This window comes from Ranitomeya variabilis, chromosome 2, assembly GCF_051348905.1.
Source record: "Ranitomeya variabilis isolate aRanVar5 chromosome 2, aRanVar5.hap1, whole genome shotgun sequence".
NCBI lineage: Eukaryota > Metazoa > Chordata > Amphibia > Anura > Dendrobatidae > Ranitomeya > Ranitomeya variabilis.
The window spans coordinates 1,109,831,728-1,109,853,190 of record NC_135233.1 but is presented as its reverse complement, the minus strand read 5'-3'; the positions used below and the strand labels follow the sequence as shown (position 1 = coordinate 1,109,853,190).

General features: G+C 49.9%; 1 protein-coding gene across 4 annotated transcripts in view; it reads right to left on the bottom strand.

Annotated features, from left to right (window-relative positions):
• Window positions 1-21,463, bottom strand: part of UCN (urocortin) — a 53,517-nt gene that overhangs the window by 15,995 nt on the left and 16,059 nt on the right. The window contains exon 1 of one of the 4 annotated variants that reach the window (XM_077293122.1): window positions 1,672-1,689. The exons of the other annotated variants lie outside the window; for them this stretch is intronic. The gene's annotated coding sequence lies outside the window, so the exon portion shown is untranslated. Of the gene's footprint in view, window positions 1-1,671; window positions 1,690-21,463 lie in introns of those variants that run through there. 4 annotated transcript variants of the gene reach the window in all.

Genomic DNA, 21,463 nt, shown 5'->3' with positions numbered 1-21,463 from the left:
TCCCCCAGCAGCACAGAGGATATAAGGATCCCCCAGCAGCGCAGAGGATATAAGGATCCCCCAGCAGCACAGAAGATATAAGGATCCCCAGCAGCACAGAGGATATAAGGATCCCCCAGCAGCACAGAGGATATAAGGATCCCCCACAGCACAGAGGATATAAAGATCTCTCAGCAGCACAGAGGATATAAGGATCCCCCAACATTGCAGAGGATATAAGGATCCCCCAGAAGCACAGAGGATATAAGGATCCTCCAGCAGCACAGAGGATATAAAGATCCCCCACAGCACAGAGGATATAAGGATCTCCCAGCAGCACAGAAGATATAAGGATCCCCAGCAGCACAGAGGATATAAGGATCCCCCAACATCGCAGAGGATATAAGGATCCTCCAGCAGCACAGAGGATATAAGGATCCCCCACAGCACAGAGGATATAAGGATCCCCCAGCAGCGCAGAGGATATAAGGATCCCCCACAGCACAGAGGATATAAGGATCCCCCAGCAGCGCAGAGGATATAAGGATCCCCCAACAGCGCAGAGGATATAAGGATCCCCAGCAGCACAGAAGATATAAGGATCCCCAGCAGCACAGAGGATATAAGGATCCCCCAACATCGCAGAGGATATAAGGATCTCCCAGCAGCACAGAAGATATAAGGATCCCCAGCAGCACAGAGGATATAAGGACCCCCCAACATCGCAGAGGATATAAGGATCCTCCAGCAGCACAGAGGATATAAAGATCCCCCAGCAGCACAGAGGATATAAGGATCCCCCACAGCACAGAGGATATAAGGATCCCCCAGCAGCGCAGAGGATATAAGGATCCCCCAACAGCGCAGAGGATATAAGGATCCTCCAGCAGCACAGAGGATATAAAGATCCCCCAGCAGCACAGAGGATATAAGGATCCCCCAGCAGCACAGAGGATATAAGGATCCCCCAGCAGCGCAGAGGATATAAGGAGCCCCCAACAGCGCAGAGGATATAAGGATCCCCAGCAGCACAGAGGATATAAGGATCCCCCAGCAGCACAGAGGATATAAGGATCCCCCAGCAGCACAGAGGATATAAGGATCCCCCAACAGCGCAGAGGATCTAAGGATCCTCCAGTAGCACAGAGGATATAAAGATCCCCCAGCAGCACAGAGGATATAAGGATCCCCCACAGCACAGAGGATATAAGGATCCCCAGCAGCACAGAAGATATAAGGATCTCCCAGCACAGAGGATATAAGGATCCCCCAGCAGCACAGAGGATATAAGGATCTCCCAGCAGCACAGAAGATATAAGGATCCCCCAGCAGCACAGAGGATATAAGGATCCCCCAGCAGCACAGAGGATATAAGGATCTCCCAGCAGCACAGAAGATATAAGGATCCCCCAGCAGCACAGAGGATATAAAGATCCCCCAGCAGCACAGAGGATATAAGGATCCCCCACAGCACAGAGGATATAAGGATCCCCAGCAGCACAGAAGATATAAGGATCTCCCAGCACAGAGGATATAAGGATCCCCCAGCAGCACAGAGGATATAAGGATCTCCCAGCAGCACAGAAGATATAAGGATCCCCCAGCAGCACAGAGGATATAAGGATCCCCAGTATATATATTTATATATATATTCCTTTCAGCAGTACAGAGTGTTTCAGGAGCTGCTCTTACCTGGCTGAGCTGCCGCGGTGCAGAGTCCTCTGTCCTCCTCTGTGTTTGCACCTTATATCTCAGTCCTGAGTGACATCAGCAGAGACAGGAGGAGACATCAGAGGCAGAGGAGAGATGACGTCACTGGTCACACTGTGACCTCAAGAGTGAGACCCCCATGGGGAGTCAGAAGGAGGGAAACAGCGGGAGGTGAGGTGAAAGACCCTGGGGGGGGGGGGGGGAGGTGAGGGGCGCAGACCCCCGGTATCTCCCCCGCTCTGATCTATAATAGTATTCCAAGTCACTGCTGAGTCTGAGAGCTGAGAAACCGATCAACAGTAACCCTGCCTGTCTCTGTATATCCCCCTGCCTGTCTCTGTATATCCTCCCTGCTCGTCTCTGTATATCCTCCCTGCTCGTCTCTGTATATCCCCCTGCCCGTCTCTGTATATCCACCTGCTCATCTCTGTATATCCCCCCTGCCCTTCTCTGTATATCCCCCTGCCTGTCTCTGTATATCCCCCCTGCTCGTCTCTGTATATCCTCCCTGCTCGTCTCTGTATATCCCCCTGCCCGTCTCTGTATATCCACCTGCTCATCTCTGTATATCCCCCCTGCCCTTCTCTGTATATCCCCCTGCCTGTCTCTGTATATCCCCCCTGCTCGTCTCTGTATATCCCCCTGCCCGTCTCAGTATATCCCCCCTGCCCTTCTCTGTATACCCCCCTGCCCGTCTCTCTATATCCCCCCTGCCCTTCTCTGTATATCCCCCTGCCTGTCTCTGTATATCCCCCCTGCTCGTCTCTGTATATCCCCCTGCCCGTCTCTGTATATCCCCCCTGCCCTTCTCTGTATACCCCCCTGCCCGTCTCTCTATATCCCCCCTGCCCGTCTCTGTATATCCCCCCTGCCCTTCTCTGTATATCCCCCTGCCCATCTCTGTATATCCCCCCTGCCCGTCTCTGTATATCCCCCCTGCCCGTCTCTGTATATCCCCCCTGCCCTTCTCTGTATATCCCCCTGCCTGTCTCTGTATATCCCCCTGCCTGTCTCTGTATATCCCCCCTGCTCGTCTCTGTATATCCCCCTGCCCATCTCTGTATATCCCCCCTGCCCTTCTCTGTATACCCCCCTGCCCGTCTCTCTATATCCCCCCTGCCCATCTCTGTATATCCCCCTGCCCGTCTCTGTATATCCCCCCTGCTCTTCTCTGTATATCCCCCTGCCCGTCTCTGTATATCCCCCCTGCCGGTCTCTGTATATCCCCCTGCACGTCTCTGTATATCCCCCCTGCCCGTCTCTGTATATCCCCCCTGCCCGTCTCTGTATATCCCCCCTGCCCGTCTCTGTATATACCCCCGCCCGTTTCTGTATATCCCCCCGCCCATCTATTTATATCCCCCTGCCCGTCTCTGTATATCCCCCCTGCCCGTCTATGTATATATGCCACCTGCCTTACACACTTTCTCTCCTGTGACACCCCCTCCCTTATCATGGGTGATTTCAACATCCCCATTGCTTCTCCCCATCTGCTTCTCACCTTTTATCTCTAACCTCCTCTTTCAGCCTCTCGCAGCATAGTAACTCTCCAACGCATGAAGACGGAAACTCCCTTGACTTGGTCTTCTCCCGGCTTTGCTCAGTGGATGATTTCACAAACTCCCCTCTCCCGCTCTCTGACCACAACCTTCTTTCATTCTCTATCAAGAACTGCCACCCCTCTCAGGTCACCCCTACTTTCCACAGATATAGAAATATACAGGCCATTAACACCCAGAAACTTATGCAGAACCTGCAGTCCTCACTGGCCCCAATCTCCTCCATCTCATGTCCTGATTCTGCTCTGAAGCATTACAATGAAACCCTGCAAAGTGCCCTGGATGAAATTGCACCTCCTATACATAGGACAACTCGGCACAGACTGCGACAACCTTGGCACATGATGGAAACACGTTTCCTACAGTGGTGCTCAAGGTGCGCCGAACGTCTGTGGAGAAAATCTAATCTACCCGAAGATTTCATCCATTATAAGTATTTTAACACCCTTATCACCTCACTGTCCAATAACCCGAAACGTCTCTTTGACACTTTCCAGTCCCTACTCAACCCAAGAGTGCAGGCCCCAACCACGGATCTCTGCGCTGACGATCTGGCCGACTACAAATAAAAAATTTACCATATTCGACAGGAAATTATCTCCCAATCCCCTCATACCATGCACTGTCCTCCCTCCCCCACTGCATCTAGTTCACTCTCTGACTTTGAACCAGTTACAGAAGAAGAAGTAATCAGGCTCCTTGCATCTTCTCGCCCGACCACTTGCACCAGTGACCCCATTCCGTCACATCTCCTCCAGTCCCTTTCCCCGGCTGTCACCTCTCACCTAACAAAAATATTCAACCTTTCTCTCACTTCCGGTATTTTTCCCTCCTCATTTAAGCATGCCATCATACATCCATTACTTAAAAAACCCTCCCTCGACCAAAATTGTGCTGCTAATTATAGACCTGTCTCTAATCTCCCCTTCATCTCTAAACTCTTCGAACGCCTGGTCCACTCCCGTCTTACCCGCTATCTCTCAGATAACTCTCTTCTCGACCCTCTTCAATCTGGCTTCCGCTCTTTACACTCTACTGAAACTGCCCTCACTAAAGTCTCTAATGACCTACTAACAGCTAAATCTAATGGTCACTACTCCATGCTAATTCTCTTGGATCTCTCCGCAGCATTCGACACTGTGGATCATCAGCTCCTCCTCACTATGCTCCGCTCCATCGGCCTCAAGGACACCTTTCTCTCCTGGTTCTCCTCCTATCTCTCTGACCGCTCCTTCACTGTATCTTTTGCTGGTTCCTCCTCCTCTCACCTTCCCCTTACTGTTGGGGTTCCTCAAGGATCAGTCCTAGGCCCCCTCCTCTTCTATTTGTATACTGCCCCTATTGGACAATCAGTAGATTTGGTTTCCAGTACCATCTCTATGCTGACGACACCCAATTATACACCTCTTCTCCTGATATCACGGCTGCCTTTTTAGAAAACACCAGTGATTGTCTTACCGCTGTCTCTAACATCATGTCCTCCCTCTATCTGAAACTGAACCTGTCTAAAACTGAACTCCTCGTGTTCTCTCCCTCTACTAACCTACCTTTGCCTGACATTGCCATCTCCGTGTGTGGTTCCACCATTACTCCCAAGCAACATGTCCACTGCCTTGGGGTCATACTTGATTCCGAGCTTTCCTTCACCCCCCATATCCGATCATTGGCTCGCTCTTATCTGCATCTCAAAAACATTTCTAGAATTTGCCCTTTTCTTACTTTCGACACTGCAAAAACTCTTACTGTTTCTCTTATTCATTCTCGTCTTGACTATTGTAACTCTCTCTTAATCGGCCTCCCTCTTACCAAACTCTCCCCGCTCCAATCTATCCTGAATGCTGCAGCCAGGATCATATTCCTCACCAACCGTTACACCGATGCCTCTACCCTGTGCCAGTCATTACACTGGTTACCCATCCACTCCAGAATCCAGTACAAAACTATTACCCTCATTCACAAAGCACTCCATGGCTCAGCACCACCCTACATGGTCCCTCTGGTCTCAGCCTACCACCCTACCCGTGCCCTCCGCTCTGCTAATGACCTCAGGTTAGCATCCTCAATAATCAGAACCTCCCACTCCCGTCTCCAAAACTTTTCACGTGCTGCGCCAATTCTTTGGAATGCACTACCTAGGTTAATAAGATTAATCCCCAATCCCCACAGTTTTTAGCGTGCCCTAAACACGCATTTGTTCAGACTGGCCTACCGCCTCAACGCATTAACCTAACTATCCCTGTGTGGCCCATTAAAAAAAAAAAAACACATAATCAGGTTCCTCCCATCATGTTCTCATACACTTTATGCAGTTAATAGCCTCTGTGTCTGTACTGCTACATACTTAGGCTGATAACTGGTTCATGCAGCTTTACATGAACACCCGAGCCTTACACTATGGCTGGTCCGAACAACGAAAGCAATTGTCACCATCCACCTCTCGTGTCTCCCCTTTTCCTCATAGATTGTAGCTTGTGAGCAGCAGGACCCTCATTCCTCTTGGTATCTGTTTTGATCTGTGATTATTGTTATGCTGTAATGTCTATTGCCTGTACAAATGCATGTAGAAAAGCCGCGGAGACACCATCACGTGTTTCTCAATGCAAGCAATGAATAGCCAGGTCTTTCACCGGGAAGGAACAACCACGGGAAGGGCAGCATCCAATAAAGGAAAACCACCTATGCCAAAACATGGTATCCATCAACAGACAGCTGTTTTGGGGTATTTGCCCCTCATCAGTGTGGAGTAGGAAACTGGCTATTAGGAGCAGTGCCTAGTGAAAAGGCTATAAACATAAGGATGAATGACCTCGGGGAGATCAAAACATCCCACACCGCGGAGACACCATCACGTGTTTCTCAACGCAGTGATCCAGAAACACGGTGTCTCCCTGATGAGGGGCAAATACCCCGAAACAGCTGTCTGTGGATGGATACCATGTTTTGGCATAGGTGGTTTTCCTTTATTGGATGCTGCCCTTCCCGTGGTTGTTCCTTCCCAGTGAAAGACCTGGCTATTCATTGCTTGTGTTGAGAAACACGTGATGGTGTCTCCGCGGCTTTTCTACATGCATTTGCATATTTCCCACAAGGGATGGGGGCAGTGTTCTGGATTACTGCGTTGAGAAACACGTGATGGTGTCTCCGCGGTGTGGGATGTTTTGATCTCCCCGAGGTCATTCACCCTTATGTTTATTGCCTGTACAAGCCCCCTCTATAATGTAAAGCGCTGCGGAATATGTTGGCGCTATATAAATAAAATTATTATTATTTTTATCCCCCCTGGCCATCTCTGTATATCCCCCCTGCTCATCTCTGTATATCCCCCCTGCCCGTCTCTGTATATCCCCCTGCTCATCTCTGTATATCCCCCCTGCCCGTCTCTGTATATCCCCCTGCTCGTCTCTGTATATCCCCCCTGCCCGTCTCTGTATATCCCCCTGCCCATCTCTGTATATCCCCCCTGTCCGTCTCTGTATATCCCCCTGCCCATCTCTGTATATCCCCCCTGCCCATCTCTGTATATCCCCCCTGCCCGTCTCTGTATATCCCCCCTGCCTGTCTCTGTATATCCCCCTGCTCGTCTCTGTATATCCCCCCTGCCCGTCTCTGTATATCCCCCTGCCCGTCTCTATATATCCCCCCTGCCTGTCTCTGTATATCCTCCCTGCCCATCTCTGTATATCCCCCTGCCCGTCTCTGTATTTCCCCCCTGCCCGTCTCTGTATATCCCCCCTGCCCGTCTCTGTATATCCCCCCTGCCCGTCTCTGTATATCCCCCCTGCCCGTCTCTGTATATCCCCCCTGCCTGTCTCTGTATATCCCCCTGCCCGTCTCTGTATATCCCCCTGCCCGTCTCTGTATATCCCCCCTGCCTTTCTCTGTATATCCCCCCTGCCTGTCTCTGTATATCCCCCCTGCTCATCTCTGTATATCCCCCCTGCCCGTCTCTGTATATCCCCCTGCTCATCTCTGTATATCCCCCCTGCCTGTCTCTGTATATCCCCCCTGCCCGTCTCTGTATATCCCCCCTGCCCGTCTCTGTATATCCCTCTGCCCGTCTCTGTATATCCCCCTGCCCGTCTCTGTATATCCCCCTGCTCGTCTCTGTATATCCCCCCTGCCCGTCTCTGTATATCCCCCTGCCCATCTCTGTATATCCCCCCTGCCCGTCTCTGTATATCCTCCCTGCCCGTCTCTGTATATCCCCCTGCTCGTCTCTGTATATCCCCCCTGCCTGTCTCTGTATATCCCCCTGCCCGTCTCTGTATATCCCCCCTGCCTGTCTCTGTATATCCTCCCTGCCCATCTCTGTATATCCCCCTGCCCGTCTCTGTATATCCCCCCTGCCCGTCTCTGTATATCCCCCCTGCCCGTCTCTGTATATCCCCCCTGCCCGTCTCTGTATATCCCCCCTGCCTGTCTCTGTATATCCCCCCTGCCCGTCTCTGTATATCCCCCCTGCCCGTCTCTGTATATCCCCCCTGCCTTTCTCTGTATATCCCCCCTGCCTGTCTCTGTATATCCCCCTGCCCGTCTCTGTATATCCCCCTGCCCGTCTCTGTATATCCCCCCTGCCCGTCTCTGTATATCCCCCTGCCCGTCTCTGTATATCCCCCTGCCCGTCTCTGTATATCCCCCTGCCCGTCTCTGTATTGTTGTGGAAACCCCTCTGTGTGGAGAGCTTTATGGGGAGACACAAGGGATCTCAGCTTGTTGCCGCTGTTGTTACAAATCAGAGCAGGTGATCACTGGGTAGATGAAGAAGAAATCCTGCGTCTGTCTGTGTAGAAAGCCGGTCTGCCGGGCCCTAAGACAAGCGTGCGTTATATTACCCACATAGAAAAGGAAGAAACTGACAGCGACACCATGAAAGCTATAACATAACTGCAGCGAGGATGTAGTCCAGTAACTGACACCTACGGCACGAGGCTAACACCGTGCTCAAAATCAGCAAAACCTACACACTGTCCTTCTTTATGATCTACAATTTATCCCTCAGCTACTTCTCCATGAAAAGACAGTCTGGACACAGACGGACATCTTGTCTGTAACTCATCATATGCAGAGGGTGAAATAAGTATTGAACTCGTCACCAATTTTCTAAGTAAATCTATTTCTGATGAGAAATTACACCGGGATCAAGTGCTGAACATATGAAGAAAGAGAGGAGCAAAAAGCCCTGGAAAGTCTTGACACCTTCTGAGATCTATTAGTAATTAGGAAGCAATCCTGCTACTTAGTGACAAATAATATCAGCTGAGTCACCTGATGGCTGATAAAAAGGCGTCTTATTACCATGGGGCCACACAGGAAACATTTCATGATAGCGAAAACCAGTGAGCTCTCTCAAGACCTTCACAACCTTATTGTTGCAAAACCTACTGATGACACTGGTTACAAAATAATTTCTAAACTACTGAAGACTCCAGTGTGCGCTGCTGGGGCCATAATCCAGAAGTGGAAATAACATCACTTCACCATAAACTGGCCACGATCAGGTGCTCCCCGCAAGATTTCACCATAAACCGGCGACGACCAGGTGCTCCCGGCAAGATTTCACCATAAGCTAACCACGACTGGGTGATCCCTGCAAGATTTCACCATAAGCTGACCACAACCAGGTGCTCCCCGCAAGATTTCACCATAAACCAGCCACGACCAGGTGCTCCCCGAAAGATTTCACCATAAGCTGACGACGACTGGGTGCTCCCCACAAGATTTTACCATAAGCTGACGACGACTGGGTGCTCCCCACAAGATTTTACCATAAGCTGACCACAACCAGGTGCTCCCTGCAAGATTTCACCATAAGCTGACGACGACTAGGTGCTTCCTGCAAGATTCATGCACAGGATTGAAAATAATTATCAGAAGAGTTGTCTAAGAGCCAAGGACCACCTGTGGAGAACTACAGAAAGACCTGGAATCAGCAGGTAAAATTGTTTCACAGAAAACTATAAGTAATGCACTCAACCTCCATGTCCTGTATGCACACTCACCACACAACCTCCATGTCCTGTATGCACACTCACCACACAACCTCCATGTCCTGTATGCAGTCACCACTAAACCTCCATGGCCTGGATGCACGCTCACCACACAACCTCCATGGCCTGTATGCACGCCCACCACACAACCTCCATGGCCTGTATGCACGCTCACCACACAACCTCCATGGCCTGTATGCACGCTCACCACACAACATCCATGGCCTGTATGCACGCCCACCACACAACCTCCATGGCCTGTATGTGGAGCGCCCCCACACCGCCACAGGGCCTAGGGGTACCCGGAGCCGGGCCTCTGGGTCTCAGTCCTGGGGTTGTCACGGTGGCTAGACCCGGTCCGTGGCCCTGTCTGTCAGTGGGGGACGTCCGGTGCAATAAGTGATGATGATGGTGCAGTAACGGTGGTGTAGCGGTGCAGTTGTGGGGTGCAGGTCGCGGTAAATAATGAGGACACCAGGTTGCAGTCTCTTTACCTCTTTACTGAAGATCTCTGGGTCCTCAGTCCAGAATACGGCTCACCAGGCTGCGCAAGTCCGGCCGGTCCAATGACACTTCCAGAGTTGTCTTCACAGGAGGAAATCTGTGCCTTCCCCCTAGCGCTATGTGTTGTAGTCCTTCCCTGCTGTGCTTACGGAAAGTACCCCACAACTGTTGTGTCTGTTTCTGATGTTCCCTCACAACTCGACTAGATGATGTTCTGCTAATCTTCCGTCCCTCCCTGAGGTTCGGGTAGGAACGGCACCCGTTTGACGGGTAGGCCTGGAGTTCTTCCGGGACCCTAGAGACGCCCCTCTCCCGCAATTGCCTCCCAAGACTTCATAGGTGATTTGAGTTAGACAGCCCGCCTGAGACTGACTGCCCTGCCGCTGTTTGGAGTATGGCTTGAAGCTGAATGTTATTCTACTCCCTCGGCGTTCCGGCCACCGGTAGTGCGCCTCAGTAGGATGTTGCTTCGGTCTTACAGCACGACTCCTACTGGTATTCTCCTTTGCGTGATCCCGTTTCTCACTCAGCACAATCTATCTCTCTTCTAATCCTTTCTTGGGCACCGCCGCTACCCGGAGCAGGCACGGTCCCGTTACGTTCGTTCTCGTTGCCAAGCCTCTGTCAGGATCCCACCCCTGACAGAGACCCTACTGTATCTTCCCCTACAACACCCTCTGCCACAAGGTGTTGCCTGGTTCCAACCCAGTCAGCTTTCTGATCTAACTTCCTGCCTGACCCCCAGTTTACCCACTATGGTGGGGAGTGGCCTAATGAATAGCACCCTTAGCTCCCCCCGGAGGCCCGACTGTGAAATGTATTGGTGTCTGTGATACCTGATCAGATGAACTCCTTCAGTGCCATCGGACGCACCATAGCTCCCCATAGTGGCGGAGCCACAGTACTGCAACGACCAGGACTCTGGGGCGCTGCATATGCACGCTCACCACACAACCTCCATGGCCTGTATGCACGCCCACCACACAACCTCCATGGCCTGTATGCACGCTCACCACACAACATCCATGGCCTGTATGCACGCTCACCACACAACCCCCATGGCCTGCATGCATGCTCACCACACAACCTCTGTGGCCTGTATGCATGCCCACCACACAACCTTATTTGGCCTGTATGCATGCTCACCAAACAACCTCTATGGCCTGTATGCACGCCCACCACACAACTTCCATGTCCTGTATGCACGCTCACCACACAACTTCCATGGTCTGGATGCAAGCCCACCGCACAACCTCCATGTCCTGTATGCACGCTCACCACACAACCTCCATGGCCTGGATGCATGCTCACCACACAACCTACATGGCCTGTATGCATGCTCACCACACAACCCCCATGGCCTGTATGCATGCTCACCACACAACCTCCATGTCCTGTATGCACGCTCACCACACAACATCCATGGCCTGTATGCACGCTCACCACACAACCTCCATGGCCTGTATGCACGCTCACCATACAACATCCATGGCCTGTATGCACGCTCACCACACAACCCCCATGGCCTGTATGCACACTCACCTCACAACCTCTGTGGCTTGTATGCACGCCCACCACACAACCTCCATGGCCTGTATGCACGCTCACCACACAACATCCATGGCCTGTATGCACGCTCACCACACAACCCCCATGGCCTGTATGCACGCTCACCAAACAACCTCTATGGCCTGTATGCACGCCCACCACATAACCTGCATGTCCTGTATGCACGCCCACCTCACAACCTCCATGGCCTATATGCACGCCAACCACATAACCTGCATGTCCTGTATGCACGCCCACCTCACAACCTCCATGGCCTGTATGCACGCCCACCACATAACCTGCATGTCCTGTATGAACGCCCACCTCACAACCTCCATGGCCTGTATGCACGCCCACCACCCAACATCCATGTCCTGTATGCACGCTCACCACACAACCTCAATGGCCTGGATGCATGCTCACCACACAACCCCCATGGCCTGCATGCATGCTCACCACACAACCTCTATGGCCTGTATGCACGCCCACCACACAACCCCCATGGCCTGCATGCATGCTCACCACACAACCCCCATGGCCTGCATGCATGCTCACCACACAACATCCATGGCCTGTATGCACGCCCACCACACAACCCCCATGGCCTGCATGCATGCTCACCACACAACCTCTATGGCCTGTATGCACGCCCACCACACAACTTCCATGTCCTGTATGCACGCTCACCACACAACTTCCATGGTCTGGATGCAAGCCCACCGCACAACCTCCATGTCCTGTATGCACGCTCACCACACAACCTCCATGGCCTGGATGCATGCTCACCACACAACCTACATGGCCTGTATGCATGCTCACCACACAACCCCCATGGCCTGTATGCATGCTCACCACACAACCTCCATGTCCTGTATGCACGCTCACCACACAACATCCATGGCCTGTATGCACGCTCACCACACAACCTCCATGGCCTGTATGCACGCTCACCATACAACATCCATGGCCTGTATGCACGCTCACCACACAACCCCCATGGCCTGTATGCACACTCACCTCACAACCTCTGTGGCTTGTATGCACGCCCACCACACAACCTCCATGGCCTGTATGCACGCTCACCACACAACATCCATGGCCTGTATGCACGCTCACCACACAACCCCCATGGCCTGTATGCACGCTCACCAAACAACCTCTATGGCCTGTATGCACGCCCACCACATAACCTGCATGTCCTGTATGCACGCCCACCTCACAACCTCCATGGCCTATATGCACGCCAACCACATAACCTGCATGTCCTGTATGCACGCCCACCTCACAACCTCCATGGCCTGTATGCACGCCCACCACATAACCTGCATGTCCTGTATGAACGCCCACCTCACAACCTCCATGGCCTGTATGCACGCCCACCACCGAACATCCATGTCCTGTATGCACGCTCACCACACAACCTCAATGGCCTGGATGCACACTCACCACACAACATCCATGGCCTGTATGCACGCTCACCACACAACCCCCATGGCCTGTATGCACACTCACCAAACAACCTCTATGGCCTGTATGCACGCCCACCACATAACCTGCATGTCCTGTATGCACGCCCACCTCACAACCTCCATGGCCTGTATGCACGCCCACCACATAACCTGCATGTCCTGTATGCACGCCCACCTCACAACCTCCATGGCCTGTATGCACGCCCACCACCCAACATCCATGTCCTGTATGCACGCTCACCACACAACCTCCATGTCCTGTATGCACGCTCACCACACAACCTCCATGTCCTGTATGCACGCTCACCACTCAACCTTTATAGCCTGTATGCACGCTCACCACACAAGACTCCATTGCTAAACAAAAAGCATGTTACAGCGGGTCTATAGATTACTCAGCAACATTTAGACAAGCCTGTGAAATACTGATAGAATAAAGACTGGTCGGATGAGACCAAAGTTCAACTCTTTGGATGCAATAATACACACCGAGCAAAAGGCACAGGTCAAAAGGCACTGCATGTCACCCCCAAAACACCATACCAACAGTGAAGTCTGGAGGTGGGAACATCATGGTGTGGTGTAGGTTTTTCAGCCTAAGTTACTGGCAAACTTCATATAATTGAAGGATGAATGGACGAATATACCGAGACATTCCTGATAAAAATCTGCTGCCATCTACAAGGATGATGAAGAAACAAGGTTGGTCATTTCAGCAAGGCAATGATCCTGAACACACTGCCAAGGAAACTCAATTGGTTTCAGAGAAAGAAAATATAGCTGCTAGAATGGCCGAGCCGATCACCGGACCTGAATCCTATAGGAAATGTATGGAAGGAACTAAAGTTCAGAGGTCATAGAAGAAGCCACAGAAGTTCCAGGTTGTGACGAGTCTTTGTGTGTAAGTATAGGCCAAAATCCCACCTGAGCAATGCCTGCGACTTGTTTCTCCATACAGGAGGCGTCTTAAAGCTGTCATCCGCAACAAAGGTTTTGCACACAGTGTTACATTTCAGTAAGCGTGTTCAATACTTTTTCCCTAATGATAATTTTCCCTATAATATTTTGCAGGCTAGTAAAGCTTGATCTTCCGTGTCACCTTCCATATTTTCATCATGGCAAATATACCAATCCTGGCAGCTACATACATTAGTAGTACCAGCATTCCTGTCTGTAAGATGCCTTGCAGAATGCCCATCAGCCACCCATGAAACAATTGGCAGGTTAAGGAATGAGAAGGTGTTGCTCCACCAGGAATCCTTGTTTTCATGGTGTCCTTGCAAGCATTCTCTATTTCATTACTTATTTCTATCTTGGCCTTTACTTGTAACTTCTTTGCAGGGTCTATGTAGCACAATGGTGTGTTGATTAGTGACTACAATTAGCTGTTTTTGTATAACATTAGCGGCCTTTAGAACATCAAGGACTTGGAAGATCTGGTCATCTAGGTGATACTAGCTTGTCCCACAGCTGGGTTATGAAAACGGAAACAAACATGCTGCTTACAGTCTTATTTGCCACCTCCATTTCTAAAGGTACCTTCACACTGAGCAACTTTCCAACGAGAACGACAGCGATCCGTGACGTTGCAGCGTCCTGGATAGCGAGCTCGTTGTGTTTGACACGCAGCAGCGATCTGGATCCCGCTGTGATATCGCTGGTCGGAGCTAGAAGGCCAGAACTTTATTTCGTCGCTGATCACCCGCTGTCATCGCTGGATCGGCGTGTGTGACGCCGATCCAGCGATGTGTTCACTTGTAACCAGGGTAAACATCGGGTTACTAAGCGCAGGGCCGCACTTAGTAACCCAATATTTACCCTGGTTACCATTGTAAAAGTTAAAAAAAAACCACTACATACTCACATTCTGATGTCTGTCACGTCCCCCGGCGTCCACAGGGTTAAACTGCTTTCGGCAGGAGCGCTGCTAATGCTGCGCTGCTGCCGAGAGCTTCCTGCACTGACTGTGTCAGGGCCGGCCATAAAGCAGAGCACAGCGGTGACGTCACCGCTGTTACTGCCGGCACTGACACATTCAGTGCAGGGAAGCTCTCGGCAGCAGCGCGTGCATATTAGCAGCGCTCCTGCCAAAAGCAGTTTAACCCTGTGGACGCCGGCGGGGGACGTGACAGGCATCAGAATGTGAGTATGTAGTGTTTTTTTTTTTTTTTTACTTTTACAATGGTAACAAGGGTAAATATCAAGTTAATAAGCGCGGCCCTGCACTTAGTAACCCAATGTTTACCCTGGTTACCCGGGTGCTGCAGGGGGACTTCGGCATCGTTGAAGACAGTTTCAACGATGCTGAAGTCGTTCCCCTGATCGTTGGTCGCTGGAGAGAGCTGTCTGTGTGACAGCTCCCCAGCGACCACACAACGAATTACCAACGATCACGGCCAGGTCGTATCGCTGGTCGTGATCGTTGGTAAGTCGTTTAGTGTAACGGTACCTTAAGATGGGGCTTACCATTGGGTCTGGAATTGTCTGCAGCTCGTCTGTACAATGTGTGTCTAGGGATTGTGTCACGGGTTTATTGTGACAGCCCCTATCTGTCCCCTCCCCCACCCAAGGAAGTGGAGAGTTGTGTGTATGAATACACAAACCAGACTAACAGGGGAAGACATACAAGGATAAATGAAAATACCAATTATACAAATATGCACTCACAAACAACAGAGTGGAACATCAGGAAGTAAATGAAGGAAAACCAAATAGGAGAGGATGGGGATATGCACACAGACAAATCACCAAGTAACAGTCTCTTGAACAACACTTTGAATGCCTCCTCAAACAATCTACACCTCAAACTCCAGAACCAGGCAGTATCAAACTAACTCTGGCAATGTCAGCTTGCCAGAGGCAAGTATATAGCAGAGAGGAGTGGCCAACGCTGAACAGCTGAGACCATCAAAGGAGAAAAGCTCCAGGAGCTATGAACTGAACAGATTAACCCCTGCACTGCTAGAAGAAACCTGCATTGTTTAATATTAAGGTGAAGTGCTTCTAATCAGTGAAAGAGTAAAAGAAATCAGACATTCAGGAGCTCAGTAAGGCACTTGGCCCTAGTGTCTTCTCCATCAGAAGTAATCTGTATAGGAGGGATTGCTAGGGTGCCTGTTGTGAATTTGGATTCTGGGCTCCCCCGGTGGCTACTGGTGGAATTGAACTGGTGTCTTCATCTTCTCTGTTCACCTGTTCCCATCAAGATGTGGGAGTCGCTATATAACCTTGCTGCTCTGTTAGTTGCTTGCCGGTCAACAATGTTATCAGAAGCCTCTCTGTGCTTGTTCCTGCTCCTAGACAACTACTAGATAAGTTGGACTCTTGTCCATGTTTGTTTTTGCATTTTGTTCCAGTTCACAGCTGTAGTTTCGTTACTGTGTCTGGAAAGCTCTTGTGAACGGGAATTGCCACTCTGGTGTTATGAGTTAATGCCAGAGTTTTAAAGTAATTTCTGGATGGTGTTTTTGATAGGGTTTTCAGCTGACCATGAAAGTGTCCTTTCTGTCTTCTGCTATGTAGTAAGTGGACCTCAAATTTGCTAAACCTATTTTCATACTACGTTTGTTATTTCATCTCAACTCACCGCCAATACATGTGGGGGGCCTCTGTCTCCTTTCGGGGTATTTCTCTAGAGGTGAGCTAGGACTAATATTTTCCTCTGCTAGCTTTATTTAGTCCTCCGGCTGGGCTGGGCATCTAGAATCAACGTAGGCATGCTACCCGGCCACTGCTAGTTGTGCGTTAGGTTTAGTTCATGGTCAGCTCAGTTCCCATCTTCCAAGAGCTAGTTCCTATATATGCTTATGCTATGTTCTCTTGCCATTGAGATCATGACAGTTTGACCGGCCCGCAAAGTGTTAATTGTTTGGGCTGAAGCAGGAGAAAAAGAAGTGTTGAAGGGAAATTTTTTTTTTCCCCCCTCAGAGTTTTGCTGCCTAGCCCTTAATTGCTGTCTAGCTGCTTCTTACCTCCTCTTAACCCTTGAATGGCTCTGTGTCCACCTCTTTGTAATGGATCTTCAGAGTGTAACTGCAGGTTTGAATAATCTCGCCACGAAGGTACAAAATTTGCAAGATTTTGTTTGTCATGCACCTGTATCTGAGCCGAGAATTCCTTTGCCGGAATTTTTCTCGGGGAATAGATCCGGGTTTCAGAATTTTCGAAATAATTGCAAATTATTTTTGTCTCTGAAATCTCGCTCTGCCGGAGACCCTGCACAGCAGGTCAGGATTGTGATTTCCTTGCTCCGGGGCGACCCTCAAGACTGGGCTTTTTCATTGACACCAGGGGATCCTGCGTTGCTCAATGTGGATGCGTTTTTTCTGGCCTTGGGGTTGCTTTATGACGAACCTCATTTGGAGCTTCAGGCAGAAAAAACTTTGATGTCCCTATCTCAGGGGCAAGATGAAGCGGAAATTTACTGCCAAAGATTCCGTAAATGGTCTGTGCTTACTCAGTGGAATGAGTGCGCCCTGGCGGCGACTTTCAGAGAGGGTCTCTCTGATGCCATTAAGGATGTTATGGTGGGTTTCCCTGTGCCTGCGGGTCTGAATGAGTCCATGACAATGGCTATTCAGATCGATAGGCGTTTGCGGGAGCGCAAACCAGTGCACCATCTGGCGGTGTCCACTGAGAAGTCGCCAGAGAGTATGCAGTGTGATAGAATTCTGTCCCGAAGCGAGCGGCAGAATTTTAGATGGAAAAATGGGTTGTGTTTCTATTGTGGTGATTCTACTCATGTTATATCAGCATGCTCTAAGCGCACTAAAAAGCTTGGTAAATCTGTTTCCATTTGCACCTTACCGTCTAAATTTATTCTATCTGTGACCCTGATTTGCTCTTTGTCATCTATTACCACGGACGCCTATGTCGACTCTGGCGCCGCTTTGAGTCTTATGGATTGGTCCTTTGCCAAACGCTGTGGGTATGATTTAGAGCCTTTGGAGACTTCTATTCCTCTGAAGGGGATTGACTCCACCCCATTGGCTAATAATAAACCACAATACTGGACACAAGTAACTATGTGTATTAATCCGGATCACCAGGAGATTATTCGCTTTCTGGTGCTGTATAATCTACATGATGATTTGGTGCTAGGATTGCCTTGGCTGCAATCTCACAACCCAGTCCTCGACTGGAGAGCTATGTCTGTGTTGAGCTGGGGATGTAAGGGGGCTCATGGGGATGTACCTGTGGTTTCCATTTCATCATCCATTCCCTCTGAAATTCCTGAGTTCCTGTCTGACTATCGTGACGTCTTTGAAGAATCCAAGCTTGGTTCGTTACCTCCGCACCGAGAGTGCGATTGTGCCATAGATTTAATCCCGGGTAGTAAATACCCAAAGGGTCGTTTATTTAATCTGTCTGTGCCTGAACATGCTGCTATGCGAGAATATATAAAGGAGTCCTTGGAAAAGGGACATATTCGTCCATCGTCATCTCCCTTAGGAGCCGGTTTTTTCTTTGTGTCAAAAAAAAGACGGCTCTTTGAGACCATGTATTGATTATCGGCTTTTGAATAAAATCACTGTTAAATATCAATACCCATTGCCGTTGCTGACTGATTTGTTTGCTCGCATAAAGGGGGCCAAGTGGTTCTCTAAGATTGACCTTCGTGGGGCGTATAATTTGGTGCGAATCAGGCAGGGGGATGAGTGGAAAACCGCATTTAATACGCCCGAGGGCCACTTTGAGTATTTAGTGATGCCTTTTGGTCTTTCAAATGCTCCGTCAGTTTTCCAGTCCTTTATGCATGATATTTTTCGCGATTATTTGGATAAATTTATGATTGTGTATCTGGATGATATTCTGATTTTTTCGGATGACTGGGACTCTCATGTCCAGCAAGTCAGGAGGGTTTTCCAGGTTTTGCGGTCTAATTCTTTGTGTGTGAAGGGTTCTAAGTGTGTTTTTGGGGTACAGAGGATTTCCTTTTTGGGATATATTTTTTCCCCCTCTTCCATTGAAATGGATCCTGTCAAGGTTCAAGCTATTTGTGATTGGACGCAGCCCTCTTCTCTTAAGAGTCTTCAGAAATTTTTGGGCTTTGCTAACTTTTATCGTCGATTTATTGCTGGTTTTTCGGATATTGCTAAGCCATTGACCGATTTGACTAAGAAGGGTGCTGATGTTGCTGATTGGTCCCCTGATGCTGTGGAGGCCTTTCGGGAGCTTAAGCGCCGTTTTTCCTCTGCCCCTGTGTTGCGTCAGCCTGATGTTGCTCTACCTTTTCAGGTTGAGGTCGACGCTTCTGAGATCGGAGCTGGGGCAGTGTTGTCGCAGAAAAGTTCTGACTGCTCCGTGATGAGGCCTTGTGCCTTCTTTTCCCGTAAATTTTCGCCCGCTGAGCGGAATTATGATGTTGGGAATCGGGAGCTTTTGGCCATGAAGTGGGCTTTTGAGGAGTGGCGCCATTGGCTTGAGGGGGCCAGACATCAGGTGGTGGTATTGACTGACCACAAAAATTTGATTTATCTTGAGACCGCCAGGCGCCTGAATCCTAGACAGGCGCGCTGGTCATTATTTTTCTCTCGGTTTAATTTTGTGGTGTCATACCTACCGGGTTCTAAGAATGTTAAGGCGGATGCCCTTTCTAGGAGTTTTGAGCCTGACTCGCCTGGTAACTCTGAGCCCACAGGTATCCTTAAGGATGGAGTGGTATTGTCAGCCGTTTCTCCAGACCTGCGGCGGGCCTTGCAGGAGTTTCAGGCGGAGAGACCTGATCGTTGCCCACCTGATAAACTGTTTGTTCCTGATGATTGGACCAGTAGAGTCATCTCTGAGGTTCATTCTTCTGCGTTGGCAGGTCATCCTGGCATTTTTGGTACCAGGGATTTGGTGGCAAGGTCCTTCTGGTGGCCTTCCCTGTCACGAGATGTGCGAGGCTTTGTGCAGTCTTGTGACGTTTGTGCTCGGGCCAAGCCTTGTTGTTCTCGGGCTAGTGGATTATTGTTGCCCTTGCCTATTCCTAAGAGGCCTTGGACGCACATCTCGATGGATTTTATTTCAGATCTGCCTGTTTCTCAGAAGATGTCTGTCATCTGGGTGGTGTGTGACCGTTTTTCTAAGATGGTCCATTTGGTTCCTCTGCCCAAGTTACCTTCTTCTTCCGAGTTGGTTCCTCTGTTTTTTCAAAATGTTGTTCGTTTGCATGGTATTCCTGAGAATATCGTTTCTGACAGAGGGACCCAGTTCGTGTCTAGATTTTGGCGGGCATTCTGTGCTAGGATGGGCATAGATTTATCTTTTTCGTCCGCTTTCCATCCTCAGACGAATGGCCAGACCGAGCGGATTAATCAGACCCTGGAGACATATCTGAGGTGTTTTGTGTCTGCTGACCAGGATGATTGGGTTGCTTTTTTGCCATTGGCGGAGTTCGCTCTCAATAATCGGGCCAGCTCTGCCACTTTGGTGTCCCCGTTTTTCTGTAATTCGGGGTTTCATCCTCGATTTTCCTCTGGTCAGGTGGAATCTTCGGATTGTCCTGGAGTGGATGCTGTGGTGGAGAGATTGCATCAGATCTGGGGGCAGGTGGTGGACAATTTGAGGTTGTCCCAGGAGAAGACTCAGCTTTTTGCCAACCGCCACCGTCGTGTTGGTCCTCAGCTTTCTGTTGGGGATTTGGTGTGGTTGTCTTCTCGTTTTGTCCCTATGAGGGTCTCTTCTCCTAAGTTTAAGCCTCGGTTTATCGGCCCGTATAAGATATTGGAGATTCTTAACCCTGTTTCCTTCCGTTTGGACCTCCCTGCATCCTTTTCTATTCATAACGTTTTTCATCGGTCATTATTGCGCAGGTATGAGGTACCGGTTGTGCCTTCCGTTGAGCCTCCTGCTCCGGTGTTGGTTGAGGGTGAGTTGGAGTACGTTGTGGAGAAAATCTTGGACTCTCGTGTTTCCAGACGGAGACTCCAGTATCTGGTCAAGTGGAAGGGATACGGCCAGGAGGATAATTCTTGGGTGAATGCATCTGATGTTCATGCCTCCGATCTGGTTCGTGCCTTTCATAGGGCCCATCCTGATCGCCCTGGTGGTTCTGGTGAGGGTTCGGTGCCCCCTCCTTGAGGGGGGGGTACTGTTGTGAATTTGGATTCTGGGCTCCCCCGGTGGCTACTGGTGGAATTGAACTGGTGTCTTCATCTTCTCTGTTCACCTGTTCCCATCAAGATGTGGGAGTCGCTATATAACCTTGCTGCTCTGTTAGTTGCTTGCCGGTCAACAATGTTATCAGAAGCCTCTCTGTGCTTGTTCCTGCTCCTAGACAACTACTAGATAAGTTGGACTCTTGTCCATGTTTGTTTTTGCATTTTGTTCCAGTTCACAGCTGTAGTTTCGTTACTGTGTCTGGAAAGCTCTTGTGAACGGGAATTGCCACTCTGGTGTTATGAGTTAATGCCAGAGTTTTAAAGTAATTTCTGGATGGTGTTTTTGATAGGGTTTTCAGCTGACCATGAAAGTGTCCTTTCTGTCTTCTGCTATGTAGTAAGTGGACCTCAAATTTGCTAAACCTATTTTCATACTACGTTTGTTATTTCATCTCAACTCACCGCCAATACATGTGGGGGGCCTCTGTCTCCTTTCGGGGTATTTCTCTAGAGGTGAGCTAGGACTAATATTTTCCTCTGCTAGCTTTATTTAGTCCTCCGGCTGGTGCTGGGCATCTAGAATCAACGTAGGCATGCTACCCGGCCACTGCTAGTTGTGCGTT